The sequence below is a fragment of the Rhamphochromis sp. 'chilingali' genome, assembly GCF_963969265.1.
Source record: "Rhamphochromis sp. 'chilingali' genome assembly, chromosome: 4".
Taxonomy (NCBI): Eukaryota; Metazoa; Chordata; class Actinopteri; order Cichliformes; family Cichlidae; genus Rhamphochromis; species Rhamphochromis sp. 'chilingali'.
Genome location: NC_137948.1, coordinates 35008972 through 35023596, shown reverse-complemented (window position 1 = coordinate 35023596; position 14625 = coordinate 35008972). Strand labels below are relative to the sequence as shown.

The following is a 14625-nucleotide window of genomic DNA, read 5'->3' as shown; positions in this document are numbered from 1 at the left end:
AGAACTGAGTCCTATGTGTGGAGTGACAGTAACTGTGTAAGCATTTAAACACTGCAGAGAGTAAAATGAACAGTAATGGTATTTTGTGTAAGTCCGCCATTGTAGAAATTCACTTCACCGAAACAATAACCTGGCGCACAGTGTGACGTCAAAAAATGCGCACACCTTTGACGCTGCGTTTTCACCGTTTTTCTCGTCCACACCTAAACGCAAAAACTGAGTTTTCAAAAATATCCACCCTGGCTGGAGTTTTTAAAAATCTCCGTTTTCAGTGACCGAAAACGCCGTTTACGTGTGGACGAAAGGTGCAAACGCATAGAAAAATCTGCGTTTTCAAAAATACCCGGGTACGTGTGGACGTAGCCCAAGATACTGCTGTTATTATTAAATAGTTTCAATTTGTTTCTTAGTTTATTTGTGATTTAAATTTTCACCTTTCATCTTTATGCTTAGTTTGTTCTGGTTACTTTGAATTTTGTAGCCTCGAGCTTATTTCTCAGACTATCTCCTTTTGTAATTTGTAAAAATAGTTCAGTGAGTTTATTTTCCTCCATTGTCCTGCGTTCTGTGTCACGTCTGTGTTTCTGTTCTTGCACACCAAGTTACTTATTGTGTTAGTCTGTTGTCTCTTGTGGTTTTTATTTAGTTTTACGTCGCTTGTCTCGTTTTCTTATTTAGGTTCAGCTGCCCTCCCAGGTGTCTCCTGTTTGTCCTGAGCTCCTTGTGTATTTACTCCCTCAGTTTGTCTTAATTGGTTGCTGTGTCCTCCCTCTCTGTATTGTTTCCTTCCTCAGTGTTTCCCTGGTTTTGCTAGTATCCAGTTTCCCTGCTGCTGCCCTGCCACTGTGTTTTTGTATTTTTTGCTACTGCATTGAAGCTGATCTTTGAGTTCATCCTTTGTCTCCTGAGTTCTGCATTTGGGTCCATATTTGAAATATATTCGAAAAACTAACTCTGTAGGTGCTCACACGCCACTGCACGCTCATGCATGTGTGGGAAAGAAAGAGAAAGAGAGAAATACTGCTACAAGCTAGTTCAGAAATCAGAAAGGGTTTTATTGCCAAATGTTGAGCAGGTTTACAACATTAGGAAATTGCTGCGGTGCTTCAGTGCAAACATACTGTTATAAATTACGTTTAAATAGACATGAAAATAAAAATAAGAGTAAGAATTAAAAGTGCTAAGTGGATAGATATATACATGATATATACATGAGTGCAGGTGGTGATCAGTGCCAAACATGGAATGATGCAGTGAACACAGCGTAGGGTCATGTGTTAGTGGTGGGAACAGTCATACGGTTATTGTTCATGTGTCCGACAGCAGAGGGGAAGAAACTGTTCTTATGGCGAGAGGTTTTGGTGCGAATGGACCGGAGCCTCCTGCCTGAGGGGAGCAGGTCAAACAGACTGTGTCCAGGGTGAGAAGGGTCAGCTGTGATCCGAGCTGCACGCCCCAGTGTCCTGGAGGTGTACAGGTCCTGCAGAGATGGGAGTCTGCAGCCAATCACCTTCTCAGCAGAGCGCACAACACGCTGCAGTCTCTGTTTGTCCCTGATAGTGGCTCCAGCGTACCACACGGTGATGGAGGAGGTGAGGATGGACTCGATGATTGCAGTGTAGAATTGCGTCATCGTCCGTGTTGGCAGGTTGAATTTCTTCAGCTGCCTCAGGAAGTGCATCCTCTGCTGGGCTTTCTTAATGACGGAGGTGATGGTGGGCTCCCACTTCAGGTCCTGGGTGATGGTGGTGGTAGTTGTGATAAATGGTAGTTTAAATTGTGTCCAGGTAATGAACCATTAAATCTCCTCTTGCACCATCTGAATCTCTCTGCAATCACATCACATAGTATGCATATTTTAATTTATACAGCCAAATATCACAAATCTGACCTTAAGGTCTTTGCCACCTGGACACACACACACCAACCGCTCTGAAGAAGCTTAGAGTGGATTTGGAAATAGACACCTGAGGTGAAAGAATTCAATTGATTAAAGTTGTGCTATTATTAAAAAGGTAACAATATCAAGATATGATTCAGGAGGATGTGAAACAACTTCTTAGGTTATGTACTTATTGATTATCAATAATTAACAATGAATATGTTTATTTTACAACCATGCAAACATGACTGATTAACCTGCATGGGGAAAAACTGAATATTGAGTATTAACAACTAAGAGTGCAATAAGTGACCACTGAAAGAGGCCCACACAAAAAGTTTTAAGGCTGTAAGACAGCTGTATGTCACAGAACAATGAACTTCATTTTGAGCTTACTCATAATCAAATAGCATTTCATATCTTTGTTCACTAAGGCAGGAAAACAGCCTCAAGGTTTTGTACTGAGTGAATGAGACATTGTGGATTCGTTTCTGTCAAACATCGGTGTTCAATGTTGTCACTTATGGAAGTGCAATAACGATATGTACAAGACAAATAAAAGAAAAGAAATTGTTATATCAAGTGAGCCAATATCACATTAACTGAACAACTGATGTTTCATGCTTTTTTTATACTGCTTTTATAAAAAGTTTGAGACAGACCCTAATGAGCTACTGAAGCAAATAAATAACTGTCACTGAGCTTTGCATCTATATCACTGAAAAAGGCAAAGAGTTTGTGAAACAGAACAATTGGGACTGCGAGTATAGTTGCTGCACAATATGTTGTTCAGGTGGTAAGCCAACCATCTGTAAGTATATTACTCTTCTCTCAGGTTTCACGGTGTGCACAGAGGTGGATTTGCACAAGAGAATCTTTCACGACCATAGCTGTGAGAAAAATGATCGTCTGTATCACGTGCACATAACTCTGACCCATGGAACACATTACCATCATCTATGTGGCGGCTCTCTGATCCACAGCCAGTGGGTTCTAACGGCAGCTCACTGCTGGAAAGATCAACCTGGATGGTGAAATATGTATTTTTCTTGTTTAGTTGGTTGGTTTTTTAAACTTCCAGGAAGAGCAAAAAAATGTAGCAACATCTGTAGTCTATGAACAAAATGACATCATGCTTCTGAAGTTACAAACCCCCATTAGTGACTGCAGAGCTTCTTTATTAACAATAATGTAACTGAGACTTGAATATTGAGCAGAGGGTTCTGGTTTTGATTTTAGGTACCTGCTTAGGAGCTACATCCATGATCTATAATAACTGACAATAAAACACGAGCATGAGGAAATGGAAGGAAATGTAATGTTTTAATAAAATGTTTGAATCTGAAAAGATTAGCTGACTTAGAGTGAACTGGAAATACTCAGCCTGCAGACATGGAGATGGAATTTTATTTATTTTTTAATTTGTAGGATGGATGTCATTCAGATTGCAGGCCATGGTGGCTATACGGTTGATGTAAACTACAACAAACGTAAGACCAGTATTGTTTTGATTATTTCACAATTTTTTAGTTTATATTATACTTTGATTTTGTCTTGTGTGCCTGTTATAGTTACTTTTTCATTTTATTTGAAAACTGTGATGACATAAAGTATTTATTTCATTTTTTTGTGGATATACTGTCAATTTCCCTCCTTTTTAAATGCTGCTCAGCTTCTTTTAAAGAACACATTTTGTTCCAGAAACGAGGCAAAGCATGTTTCTTTCAATATCTGATTTCCTTGCATGAAACATGCAGTAGCATTTGTTATTTTCCTTTTTTCTCTAGTCCCTGATGAACCGCCTCATCTCCAGTGTGCAAAGATGCATGTTGTTGAGTGTGAGCTTAACCTCCATCCATGTAATTCAGCATTCTTATGGCCAAATGGAAACACGATGTGTTACAAAGAACCTCGAGTGGACATATGTAAGGTGAGTTACCATGCTGCCAACATTTTATCTGTATCATTATCAGATGTTTTGGTACAAAATATTTATGTTTTCTCTCTCAGGGTGATTCTGGTGGTGGAGTGATGGCCAAAAACAACAAGATTCATGGTGTGCATGTTGGTGGTTGTGAACCTGCCTGTACCGGACCAACTATTTCTCTGAAGGTCTGCTCTTACATTGGTTGGATAAATCAAGTCATTACACGGAGTAATGGAAAATAATAAAATTAAAATAACATTCAAAATAAACAGTCCGCTCTGCAAGAAGCTGCTTCGGTGTGAATTGTTTCTACATATGAACTTTCGATTGTTAAAATATAAATATGTCATGTGTGTTTTCAATGTAGTTTCAGGCATCAAGTAGATCATTCAGTTGTTCAGAAACTGTGAAGTTTGCATGAAGGTTGTTGGGTCCTTTTTGCCAGATGATATTAAGTACAATTACTACAGTAAAGTACAAATGTAAGGAATTTGTACTTTATTTTATTTTATTTGGTCTTTCCATCACATTTGTGGCTTCTTCTCCGCTGCTTCTAAGTGGAAATTGGTACATTTAACTTCACTACAAATATCTGACATCTTTAGTTGTTATTTTACAGATGAAGATTTGTGCTCATGAAACACATGAAATAAAATTTTGTTTCTGTAGTTGATCAATCAGTTATTTGACTTGCATGAATTTAGCAACTATTATTATATGTTTAATCTTTAAAAGTACTTACTGTTGATATTATTTTCTGTAAATTGTTCAAAATCATAAATGTGTGAGAAGCACTCAATCAGGGGCGACTCCAGCATCAAACCTTTAGGAGGGCTCAGCTCAGTCTTAATGTCATGCTTTTAGTGTTGCCTTCAAAAGAAATGTAATTTTTGGATGGCCTACAGCAGTGTCTAAGAATAACAGATTTTAATATAATACATCAGCTTTACGGTGGTCACTTTAGTTTAAAACCCGATGCAATGGCACAGTCATGTTGACCAGTAAATTTCAAAAACAGTTTAAGAAAAAGCAGATCAGAGGAGAAACCTGCACGGCATTGTTTCAGTCTCTTAACCACATAGAGGCCAGTCCACCAAATCATCAAGTATTTAAAGTACCATTATACAATACAGACAGTTCAAAATCCCCCTGCGACTCCACCTGCACAAGAAGCAAACTGGTAATAGAGCTGGTTTTAAATGACAGCTTTTGAATTCATGCAAACCCAAACACTTTGTTGAGCAGACTCAGCACAGAGACTCGTGTACACCAATTCAGAGAGTGGAGAACAGATTTGTAGTCTGTCACATCAGTATAGTAGCATTCATCCTGTTCAAGTTTACAGTGATGTGAATGCTGCTAAATGCTATTATTCACATTAATAGCAGAGTGCTACTGAAAAGCACACAACGCATCCATTTAATGCATGTAGATTGTGTGAAAAATCCACCTGATCTCTGTTAGTTCCAGTCTCTCTGTCCGCGCTTCCTCTTTGTACTGACAATCACACACAAACATTTTATATTCAACTAAAACAATAACGAAAAATATATTCTTGTAATAATTATTTTAAGAGCATCGTTTGATAAGAGCATAGCACCCTGCTTAGTTATGAGCGATCACCATAGATGAATGTGGGCAAAGCAGAAGTGACATATATGTAGCCAGGTGGAAGGTCTTTATTATCGGACATGTCCCTGACTTTGACTTCATGTCCACTCTTACCCGTTTCTTATATGTGCTGAGTTCCTCCATCTGTCTCCCTCTCTGTCATCCCCTCTCAGTCTTTGTGCAGTCACCCAAAGGTTAATTATAAAAGTATATCAGAGTTTACAACCGAATAAAAGGCATAAACTGGTCCATATCAGTTTGCTGCTGCTGGCGAGGGCGTTGCTAGGATCTTGAAGCATACAGGGCTTACAACAGCCCTGAAGTCTTTTGAGTTTTCACTCAATAACAGCACCTTTTAAAGTTATTTGTTTTTATTTATTTAAACATATAGTAAAATTAATATAAAGTGGTAAATGTTATGCACTACCTAAAGTGTGAAGTCACAGAATGATACTATTTAGTGCAGTTTTTAATCATTACTAGTCTTCATCTTAGAGCTTGTGCTCTTATTGTGCCATGATGTCTCCTTTTAAACTGTGTGGATGTTCACCTCTTCTTCATCCTTCCTGTTCCTTTCACCAAACTGCTCACTCTTGTTCTCCTCTGATGTCACTTCCTGTTCTGGTTATAAGAAGAATGCAGTCAGCATGTGTCAAAGACACTCCCTCCAAATATATGATTTTTGATATGATGATTAGATATTTAACATTTTATTTATCAACTATTTTATGCACTAAATTAATCAATTATTAAACAAATATCATATTGTAGAAATGCAAATAATAATGCACTAAGCAGTTTCATGCCACAAGAGCTAAATGGTCACTTCACTGTATTTATTTCCCACAAACTACTATACCTAGGATCTTCAGGTTTCCACTATATTTCATTAATCTGCAGCGACTGTAGAACATAAAGTATATTGACCTCTATTGTTTTCTTTATGACTTGGCCTGAATACACACACATACACATCTTTGAATAGCACAACAAATGAGGTAATTTTCCATGTGTTTTAATAGGTTTTAGTGATTTATGGGTTTTATGTATGTGTGTGTATTTTGGTCTTCGGTGTAAATTTATACAAACTGTAATTTTTTCAGATGAAAGATCCGTTATTTAATGTTGCTTTATGTTGACTCTATGGAGAATAAAGCCTTACATGAGTGTTGCTATTTTTAATTGTGGAGTGGAAGACCTACTGTACTTGTTGCTTAGTCTGTGATCTGAATGATGAATTTAACCAAACTGAAAGCAAAGGTTACAGCTGGGATATTCCACACATTTGAAAGACTCATTGTGTAACTCAGATGTTTATGAGCTTTGATCACTCCAGCATAATAATTATCATGTAACTGCAAGAAGACTCAATGAAACTGAAACAATGCACCCTAACACAGGCATTTGAACTGTAGGCTAATGAGTGCATGAAGTGTACCTCTACAGCTGAAAAGAGTTTGCCTCTATAATTTCTGGATCTACTGATTTGTTTCTGATGTATCTCTTCTTTTATTTAGCCTGTATTATGAACAGAAAGATGATGAAATCCTCTTTATTTGAGAAAGTGTCCTTAAACTATTTTTCCTCCTTCTTACTGAGTTTCCGAGCTACCTCTTTGTTAAGTGAATAAACTATTTGAACAAGAAAGATATCATGGCATTTATGATGATACAGTGTGTGTGTGTGTGTGTGTGTGTGTGTGTGTGTGTGTGTGTGTGTGTGTGTGTGTGTGTGTGTGTGTGTGTGTGTGTACGCTCGGCAGAGGGGAGGTCAAGACAGGAGCTGAGTTGACCTGGTACATCAAGTTTGGATTTGCCCAGTTGTTGGTAAACAAAAAAGATTTAAACTTAAAAGATTTTGAGTTCATGCACACTGGAAAAAAAATTCTCTTCATCACAATCATTTGTTTAAAAATATGGCTATTTTACTGATCTATGGTTATTATTAAAGAGGAAGGAAAGAAGAAGAGGAAGCCTGAGCCCAGGTTCTGTCCATTTTCATAACAAGTGACAGCACAGACATCTGAGCTTTTTCGTCATAAAGATTGTGATGTGAAGCATCAGCAGGTAAAGTGTCGTTAAAGTGTCACTTCAATAATGCTGCTGGCAGAAAGAAGTGTTGACACATACTAGCTTTGAATAAAAGGCTTAAAACACAAACAGTCTAATCCTGGGTGTTGCTTTTAAGCTTAAAGAATATAATAAGTTCTAAGACAATTCAGTTTACTTCTTACTGTCCATGTTGTGTTGTGGTATTTACTTTATCATGAATGTACGTGATAGGTTTGTAGCTTGAACCCATCCGCTGGAACGTTGAAGACAATATAATTACACTGCTAAGCAAGACACAAATAGGCAAAGTTCTTCATGTTACTCGTGCACGGGAGAGACCGGACAGAGTGCCGTTCCTTCACTTGACCCCAGTTGCTCTCGTCCGTTCTCCCGTACCACTGTCCTTTTATTGAGGTTACATGAATATGCATAGGTTCATTAACATGTGACGTCTACATACACACAAAGAGTACCTTGCCTGTGTGTGTGTGTGTGTGTGTGTGTGTGTGTGTGTGTGTGTGTGTGTGTGTGTGTGTGTGTGTGTGTGTCGGGTACTGCTGATCAAAGGGTCATAAAAGCACACAAGCAAACATCCTTGGTCAGGAAGAGGGTAGACCCCCCCTCATCCTAGATAACACAGTAAGGAAGTCCAGCAGTTCATTTATACACAAAAAGCACTTAGACTAGAACAGACGTAATTACGTTAATCCTACCATAAAACAATAAGAGAAGGTATGACCTCTCTCATGCTCCCAGGATGTAGGTGTGGAATGCACACCAAGCCTCTGTAGCCTGTTAAAGATCACACAACTTATCACTACACAATTGATTATACACCTCTAAGCATCTATGGTTAAATATTTCTAAGCATAAATGACAATCAACAATACAAACTCTAACATTCCCCCGTTTTTGACCTTTATGCTAGAAAGTTCCCAGTTATGAATACCTCATGTCTGACAGTTTCAATGCAAACATTTTTATACTCAGCATATGTCAAATCACCCTAAATTATTGCAAAGATACACAGTTTAATAAATGTATTAGCAGTTATCCCATTCATTGAGCTCATCTCATGGCAAACTGCATCTTACGAGCAACCAAAGAAATTGTTGATTTAATAGTGAAACTAAGAAAGTAACATTTTCAAACACATCTCAGCTTGGTGGTGCTTCCTCCAGGTGTGCACATCACATGTCTCTCTGCAGGGTGGTTTGAGTTCTGCAGGACGTCATAATGTCTCTTCCAGTTGTTTCATTGTCCATAGGACCAGAGTCCAAATGTATGTAGAATAAACATTCAAACATACCAGTTAGTGTTGTTGTTTGTCAACATGGGTCTCAGCTATTTCCAAAGCTGCAGACCTCTCAGCACCCTAGTTTTATGGCCTCCACCAACCCCCATCACCTCATTCAAGCCTTCGTCCTGTGAGGGGGATATTTATGACTCCTTAATTGTCCACGCTCTGCAGAGAAACACCTCTGTGGAAAGGGTGCAGGGTTCCGTTGTCTTACTGCTGTTATGATCCCAGCAGCCTTCAGAGTGTCATCATATGCACATAGGAAACTGCTGTCATCACCACCACAGCTTCTGGTTCCTGTGCTTTCACAGAATCATGATGTCATCCTTAGACTCCCTCTGCGCTGTCGATGGAGCTTGGCACGCTCCCCTCATCCTTCAGGTGCCCGTCTGCTGTCCACAATCTCCTCTGTTGGCCTCTGGAAAGCCCTTTTGGCACAGCTCTCATTCCAACGCAGTTTCATGGTCCTTGCTGTGGCTCCAAAGTCTGATCTCATGATGGGCCCCAACCAGCTTGACCTTTGACCTCAACCACTGCCTGGCTGTCGGCTATGCCTGGAATGGTTCACGCTTCTCACTGGGCCTCTGAAGATTTCTCAGGAGATTACTGCTGCACCTGTATTCCCTTGCTAAAAAGAAAAACTTCTATTTGGAGAGCATGTCAACAATCATCAAACCACATTCTTTAGTTCAGTGAACTTCACTTATAGGCCATCAAAGCCTCATCTGAACATGGATGCACCACTTGCATAGATTTAATACTTGTAAATAAACGGCTAATCACACAAATCACTGCAACAATAATAGTAAACCTTGTTTAATGTTAATTCCTGGACCCCTCCTCTTGACGCATGGGCACCCCCACGCGTCAACTCATCAAACCTGGATCCCTGTCTTACAGAAAAAGATTAGCTAGATCATGTCCCAGGCAACATCAGGGCATCTCGTCCGGAGTAGCTCCGTAACCCTGCAATAAAAGATGTTAGTGTGTCTTGCATATTAAGTTTGCTTAACACCTGGCTCCACCAGGAGCCTGCATACACACCATCACGGCCTGGAAAGAAAAATCTGGAAGTGAAATCAAACTTCATACCTGTAAACAATTGTATCATAAGAGTAATAAGCATTCAACATCAGCAAGACAAGTGTCATGTGCAGGTTTTCTCAGTAAACTACAATCATTTCCATAATTTGCCTCAGACATGGATCATCCCATGTACTCAGTCAACATTAATGTAATCAGTGACTACTCTTAAGCAAGGTCACTCCACTCATATATTATTATGGGTTCAAAAGTGGCCAGCAAATGAGCCCATAATAAACTATTCCATAAATACCGTAATCTCTTATTTGTTTTACTCATGTCACTTGTCCGCTTCAGCTGAATCTACTACAGCATTCTCAAAGAAACAAACATTAGCAATACACATTGACTGTGGTCAGACGGAGGTCAGACACAGGTCAACAGATTCTAGAGGTGCCATAAAAAAGACCATAAAGTCAACCATCCCTTCTCGTGGAAAGAATGTCATTCACATATAAACCCAAAAATCCTATAGTAAAAAAAAAAAACATCAACTAATCCTCTTATAAACCACATGATCAAACACATGATTAATCATCTGCTGTAAAAAGAAATGTAAATGTTAGCGCTGCGCAGGTGTGTACACTTTCTCACAGTAATGTCTGTGAGCAACACAAGGTAGGGAATAACACCTTTGGTAAATGCACAGACACAGAAAATGGCATTTCACAAGTTAAATCATCATGCAACCTCGAATGTTGCTGTCATCTTTCTGCTCCTGTAACAAAAACACATAAATTCATCCACCTTTGTCAGGTGGGGGTTAACTTTGAGTCGTGTTACATCAGTAAAGTCTTGTCAGCTTTTACCAGTTAGTCAGTTTTTTTTCCTCTTTCACTCATACATTCATACATGCATTCTTTCTTTCTTTGCTGATAGTGGAACCTGTCGTCGCATTCAGTTTCCACTCTCAGCAAAATGACGTCATTTCAAAAAGAAAAAGAACTTCTAGATCAGATTACATCGCTGTATCCGTTTTAGGCCGGGACTTTTATTTAATATTGTCCCAATAAGTGGCTTTCTCCAGAGCCCATTTTAATGTGGAGAACTCACTTGTAACGACTTTCTCGACAGGTCGTATAGCACTTTTAATTCCCGACGTGCAGATCTGCTTAAAGAAAAGAAATCGACAAACAAAATCAGTGCCTGTTCAAAAGATAAAAATGAAAAATAACAGAGATTATCAAACCAAACTCTCAGTGCACTGTGAAAGTATCAAAATAAAAAGGCCTTGTTAAGTCATGACACAAGCTCCTCATCTCAGGAGGGTAAATCATACCATTATACTAATCGGCAAGCTCGACTTCACAACAGAAGAAAAATCATCAGCTAGATTCACTCCAAATCAACCATCAGCTGCACAACACACACATAAGCCTAATGTCTTATTAGCTATGAGTTTAATCACCAGGTCTGTGCTCTTCACTCATTTAGGCCACAGATCTATTTTATTCAGTTTTCCTGTTCCCGTCATCATAAAACATGTGACATGCTGTCATGCACTTCACAAAAAAGTTTGTTCTGACGTATTCAGAGTTGTGTATCTAGATACAGAATTCACTCGCACATCAAAACAGGAAACTCAGTGTTTTAGAGTCTCCACTCTAACAAACTCCAACACATCTCATTCACTCGTGCTAGAATTCAATCACCTTTCATTAATCTAAGAACGATCAACTAATTTGCATATCAGCTATTAACCCACTAAGTTGACAGGACAACAGAAAAGCATGTTCAAAAAGTTATCACTAAAAGAGAATTTCCCTCATACAGTAAATTTATAGTAAACTTGTGCTGCATCAATCAAGCAGGAAGCTTCTCCCAATTTACTATATTAACAACTAAATTTATTGTCTGATCACTGGTTGTTCAAACCAGAATCTTTTTTCCCCACAAAAGTTAAACTGTTGTCCTGCAACCTAGAGAGTCAATTTTTTTTTTTTGCATTGGATAAATTCAGCATTTGATAACAAGTGTCTGCTAAATTGACACTATTTTAACACTGATGAAAGATGACAAGCTAATTTTCATTGCATGTGTGTGGAGCTGCATCTCCAGCAGAGCATGTTCTTAAAGCTGCCTGTCCTACACACTTCTCTACTATTATTTGATCATTCTGTAACTAATGTGCTATGAGTCCACTGGTTTTTGCATCACACTGAGTGACTTGGACAAGATGATAAACAGACTCACACGCTTAAGATGTTGTCTAATCTTCATGAGCTCTCTTGTGTTTGTGTTAGTAGGGTTAATGCATGTTGTGCTTGTGTGTGTGATTTTGTATGTTTCTATTTTTGCAGTGTTTGAGACTCCTTCTCAATTTTCCAACTTAAGCAGTCAGTTTTCTTTTCCCCAGGTTTGCTAACCCAAATTTTGATTTCCCACATTAAATAATTCCTGTGTTCTCACCTAGTCTTCTCACTCTGTTGTCCTCTCCCACTTCAACAGTCCCGGCAGTTCTCCTTCAGCTTTGTCCTGTCTAGTAGCTGAAGTGCTGCTGCTGCCTTCTTGCGCGACTTCTTAGCAGCTGCTGCCGGTTTCTTGGCTTTGGCCGCGGCGGGCGTCTTAGCTTTGCTCTCAGTAACCTTGTTCATCTTGAAGGATCCGGAGGCCCCGGTGCCCTTGGTCTGCACCAGAGTGCCCTTCGCCACCAGACTCTTGATGGCGGTCTTGACACGGGCCTTGTTCTTGTCCACATCGTAGCCTCCGGCAGCCAGAGCCTTCTTGAGAGCGGCTGCGAACACGCCGTTGCGCTCCTTGGAAGCGGCCACGGCTTTCACAATCAGCTCGCCCACGCTGGGGCCGACCTTCTTGGGATTGGAAGTCGTCGTCTTCTTCTTCTTGGCCTGAACCTCTGCACAGGGCGCAGGGCGTGTTTATGATGGAGCCTTTCCCACCACAGCGCCGGCACGTTGAGCGCATCATGAAGGGTCCATTTCTTTCATGTAGCTATGGTCGCTAGCCAGCATGCTAGCCGCATGTGGCTTGCCCGAGTCACTCAGTCCTTTCTGAGCATTTCGACATGCTGCCGCCGCAGAACCTGGCCTCAGATCCAGCAAGCTTAGCGCGCTGATCTCCAAAAAAGTCCCGAAAGCCAGAAAGACGTCAAATAAGTGTCTCGTGCTAAGCGCTCGAACAAAAACTCTTCTTCACGCCGCCATCTTGCTCGCCCTTCCGTGGAATTCATCCAATCAGACAGGAAGATGGGTTTGCTTTTCTTCTTCTCTGATGCTTTGTTAGGTTGCTTCTGCAGCCTCTGCTCCGATACTGCCGCTGCTGATCAGGTTTTTTCAGGGACGAGTGAGAGTTTTGAGACAGATCGTGCTGTAAATAAGTCAGCCAGAAACTTGGCTTGAACGTTTCCAATTGTTAAACTATAACTTTTCTTCCGACCGCTGCATGTGGAAAATTGATTCAGGTCTGCTTTTCACCTGAAAGTGACAACTAAGACATTTTCATTATTATCATCACTGCTTAATCAACACATATCTCTCTCTCTCTCTCGCTCTGTGTTTTTGTGAACAATCCTTTCTTAAAAGCAGAAAATGAAATTATAGTTGTTTTTTTGGTTGATCAACACAAAACCTTTTTCCTATGATTATTTTTTTTCTACAATATAAATTCTCCCTCTTATTCACTCTTTTTTTTTTTACAATAGCTGGCGACCTGCAAAATCACCGCTGTCACTCACAATCAAAGGCAATTACTTTTGCACAGTGCACAAAAACACTGTGATGTCAGACACATTCACACTCACTTTGTCACCTGCATAAATAAATCATATGGCTGGAGATATGTGCCATGGTGATCCATAGGCATGATCACATGTTTATTTAATTATTTTCAACCCAACAAAACAAATAAACAAAAACATGATGCTGATGTTATGAACACTTCACACACAAGAGTCAAGATTCAGGAAAACTGCTCATGGAAACGCTGCACACTCCAGTTATCACAGTTATCATAGCGCTGTTTCCCTCTCTTTGAGTAGTTCTCAGACAGCTCTCGATCTGATAATGTGTAGCTTGCTCATCAGCTCAGAAAAAAAAAAACTGCAACGCAACATCACACAGTAGTTGCTCTGCCCACAGCGGCAAAGTCTTACACTTTCATATTCAACACAGCTTCTCCATCATGTACTTTTAGATGTTTCATACAGGGTTCAGCATATTAGTTGTTTTCACAGGTGTGCTCTACATCTCAACAATGGTTCATAATAAGACGACAGTCTTCCACACAGGTCAAGTGCCTCTATGCACTTCATTAGTTTAAATATTTATCTATATCACTTCACCTCATATGTCATTGTACTGAATTTGAGCAACCACAAGCGTAATGTAGATTACTTTTAACAACTATCCACCTCAATTACGTCTATGGTCTCCACACGCTCTTCAAGGCTGGTGTGTTTTCTGAAAACTTCTAACATTTGAATCTCTTCCATTTATAAGCCTGCGATTAACCGCACGGCTCAGGTCCGCGTTAAACCCGCGTGACCGCGCTCGCGTGAACCCGCGCAGCTGTGGAGCGGTCGCTCCCTCTCTTTTTTACATAAATACTTTGTGCTGCCAGGAGCAAAGTCCAGCACAAACGTCTGTCTCCCTCCGACTCACTCTTGGTTGCTTAGAAACCCATGATAACAACAACAGTCGGTGTCACAGACCACATGTTCTGCTCCGCACACACTCACACAACAACAACAACGACGACGACAATGACAACAACACAAAATAGGCCTACTGTCCAGCACAATCTGGACCCCGCGGAA

At 39.9% G+C, this 14625-nt stretch overlaps 1 long non-coding RNA gene across 1 annotated transcript; it reads right to left on the bottom strand.

The window, feature by feature from the left end:
• Window positions 1-7780: 7780 nt before the first annotated feature.
• Window positions 7781-14208, bottom strand: LOC308395335. The gene is made up of 2 exons (XR_013971377.1): window positions 12264-14208; window positions 7781-9399 (listed from the first exon to the last, which is right to left on the bottom strand). It is a non-coding gene; the product is annotated as an uncharacterized lncRNA (long non-coding RNA).
• Window positions 14209-14625: the final 417 nt, after the last annotated feature.